Source organism: Oryza sativa, chromosome 9 (genome assembly GCF_034140825.1).
Source record: "Oryza sativa Japonica Group chromosome 9, ASM3414082v1".
NCBI lineage: Eukaryota > Viridiplantae > Streptophyta > Magnoliopsida > Poales > Poaceae > Oryza > Oryza sativa.
In genome coordinates, this window is record NC_089043.1 from 13,652,981 (window position 1) to 13,656,700 (window position 3,720).

At 44.4% G+C, this 3,720-nt stretch overlaps 1 long non-coding RNA gene across 1 annotated transcript; it reads right to left on the reverse strand.

The window, feature by feature from the left end:
- Positions 1 to 254: 254 nt before the first annotated feature.
- LOC9271743 (uncharacterized) lies at positions 255 to 2,120 on the reverse strand. Its single transcript, XR_001539698.3, has 2 exons — positions 1,719 to 2,120; positions 255 to 573 (listed from the first exon to the last, which is right to left on the reverse strand). It is a non-coding gene; the product is annotated as an uncharacterized lncRNA (long non-coding RNA).
- Between the last annotated feature and the right edge of the window lie 1,600 nt (positions 2,121 to 3,720).

Consider the following 3,720-nt stretch of genomic DNA (forward strand, 5'->3'; position numbering starts at 1 on the left):
AACCCCAATTCTCTACAAACCCCATTTCATCCCTACAGCCCCACATCCATACAAGACATTCATTCACATTCACATTCTCAACAAATAAAAACATACAAGCCTAAGTTAAAATTCGGTAAGTCTAAAAATTCGTAAGTTCAAAAATTCCTATCTTTAAATCCTAAACATTTGCATATATATCCTAACTCAAAATATGCCTAGTTTAAATATTCAGATTCAGACATCGTTGTTCATCAAAAATTAGAGCAGACATCGAACAGGAACAAGAAAATTCATATTGAGAAGAACATATATGAGAATCATCTACATGACACCTACAAAAATTGGAACCTGCAGTTGCACTGGAAAATGATTTGCACACAAAAGAAACTTTACAGGAGTGAAAATTGCAATTCTGATATATGTCCAGCCAGCTTTTGCCTCCTGTGCAAAAGTAGGCTGACTCACAATGTAGATGAAAATTTCACATGGAGGCATGATGCACAAGAAGCAGTACCAGCGGATGAGTCACGGAGGAGCCTATCCCGAGCTGCCCAAAGTCGTTGAGGCCCGCGGCGAACACGCGCCCGCTCTCTGCGCAAAACCAGCGTGCCAAAAATCACATACTCCCACTAATTGAGTACATTGTTAGAAATGAAGTAAAGTACTTTTGAGTATTTGTCAGTAAAATGCATAGTACTGTTGATTGCAAAACTCGGCGTCCCTATCATACTATGAAGGTCATCCTGGAAAGGATAAGGTGATGCTCCAGATTGAAGGAGAAAATAAATGTGGTCCTTTTGCAGGACAGAGCAAGAAATCCACAGTTTCTAAACCAAAGAAACGCAACAGAACAGAATTATCAAAGATTTGTGTTATGTACAATTAATCTCTAAACATCTTAGTTCAGGAATAGCTCTACATATCACATGCACTAACAAAAACCTCTGTACGACAAACTAAAAATCAAGGGAGTGCACAACTAGTTCAGAGTTGTTCTGAGTTCAGAATGCTATTTTAACGAACAACTTGGCATTCACAGCCAAGCAGATAATTCACATCCACCAAACTATAGATAGATTCACAAACAACTAAAGTGGTTAGAGATATACACAGACAAATTCTACTGACTAGACCTGCTCATCATGGAAGCAAAACCAAAAATGGCATTTACAGCCATAAAACGACATAGCTAGTTTGGCTCCTTTTGTAACTTAAGAAAGTTATCAAGTATATACATCAAACAAATCTACTTGGTTCGTTTGCAGATTAAGAAAATGAGCAAGGATATACATCACCAAATACTTGTACTTACCAGCCAAAAGTATTATCTTTTGCAAATTTTACAGCCATAAACAAGGGGTTGATAGCAAGTTCCTAACTCATTTCAGATATAATGAAGTGCATCGACCATGTTGTGAAATTGAAAACTTCAGAGCATTCATAGAACTGATTTCAATCGGAAAGTAAAAACAAAAAAAAACAAATTCAGTAGTAGATACACGTCTGGGATGCGGAGGAGTCCGCTGCAACTATGACAGATTGAGGAGGCAGGCAGGCAGCGAGTGAGGACGTGCTGAATGGAGGAGAGGCCTCATGTGCTGAATGGAGTACTTGTAGTTAACTGTCCCTAGAACTAGGATTAGTACTCCCTAATTACTGATGAATGGGTGTTGTTCTTGAGGACGTGCTTCTATTTGCACTAATTCAATCGATTAGAAATAAGAGAATGGGGGTACCGTGGGATGGATCTGCCGCCGCCGCTCGCCTCCTCCTCGCCGCCTAGCACTGCCTAGCGCCGCCGCACCACACCACCGCTGCACACCTCCTCGCCGCTGGACGCCATCGAGCCCTCCTCACTGCTGCTGCTGCCGGATGAGACCTCTCCCTCCTCACCTCGTCACCGTCGTCGCCGTCGGGAGCCCTCCTCACATCGTCGTCGTCGGCGCAGGAGGAGACCTCTCCCTCCTCCCGCACCTTGGCCGCCGCCGCCGCCACAGCCGACGACGACTTGGAGGGCGCCACGAGGAGGAGGAGGAGGAGAGGGGGGCAGGCTGCGAGGGGGACGCGCCGCTGCCGCCGCGCCGAGAGAGAGAGAGAGGGAGAGTGAACGGATAAGGGGGAGAGAGTGAATGGATAACAGTTTTAAGTAAATAGGTGCCGGTTCTATAAAAGAAACCGACACTTCATACAAAAACCGGCACTCCCACCATCGGACATGAAAAATACTATTGAAATAAAGGTGCCGGTTTTGGGTTGAGAACTGGCACCTTTGCCTTAAAACCGGCACCTATGTGTGGGGCCCGCCAACGACTAGTGTGGGAGGGAGAAGATTAAAGGTGCCAGTTTTAGGTTTAGAACCGGCACCTTTCTCTAACACAGGTTTTAGGTGTCGGTTTTATTTAAAAACCGGCACATATTTAGACATAAAGGTGCCAGTTTTTGAATATATGGTGCGTGGGGGTGGGTGCATAGGCGGGAAAGGCATTATAGGTGCCGGTTTTTGGTGTGCCGGCACCTATGGTGGCGACACCTATTTACGTTTTTGTAGTAGTGATATAAAATTGATGAACGTTTAGTAATACAAAGGATTAGTAACAGGCCAACTACATGAAATAGTTTCATCAATTAAGCACAGAACATTTTTTTTCACACAGATCTAGAATTTCTCAACAATAAGAGATGGGGATGTCAATAGTAGATCAAGCGGACGTTATTTTTCTAACACCATTTTCTCGTGGTCAAAGTTCTGCAATAATACAGTCTAAGCCGATACATCGAGCCGCTCCTCATTACACCCACACCACCATAGATCCAAAAACATCCCCAAAACAGCACAAACCATCATGGATCCATCTACCAAGACTGCACAAATAACACAAATCACAAAACACAATTCCACATAGCACAAATTGATCCAAAAAAAAATCCCCAATTCATGTAACCCAAACAGCCCACCGTCAGAGTCGCCTCCGAACCTGCCCTGCCCAATGCTGACACCGTTGCCTCCTGATCCGTCGTAGGATCTGTAGCTGACGCCACCCCACCAGCCACCGTAGCCACCGGATCCGCCGCAAGATCCATCGCTGGCGCCAACCCGCCCGCCACCGATGCCGCCGACACTGGATCTGCTGTGGGAGTCAACGTTGCGCCTGACGCAGCTTCGCCTGTTGTCACCATCTCTTGGCCAGTGGAGAGATGAGGAGGAGGAAGCCGTGGAGAGGATAGGAGGAGGGAAGTAGGGCTAGAGAGAGAGGGGCGAGTGGATAAGCTCCATCTCCCTTTGCATTAAAAAGGGGAGATCCGGCTCAATTTTTATGGGTGTCAATTTTTTAAAAAACCGGTACCTATGATATGTTTTAACCGATAACTATAATATATTAAAGTTTATTTTTTTTAAAAAAAAGGCATATATAGTATCTGTATCGGTTTTATTTAGAACCGACACCTATAGTTGCATAAAGGTGCCGGTTAAATATATTTTCAGCCTGTGGAGGTGGGAAAAGATCGATAGATGCCAATTTTAACACTTGCGGCACCTATAGTGCCGTCATCTTTGTGCATTTCTATAGTAGTGCCCCCCTCAAAAAAAAAAGTAGTGAGGCATGCATGGACTACTTTGTAGCAGCCAACTATACCTGATATAGATATCCAGATAGATCAATCAATGCGCTAACGATAATGGATTTATGCTAATGCGTACTCCTGGAAAGCGAGTACATCTGACCTTAACCGGTTCAA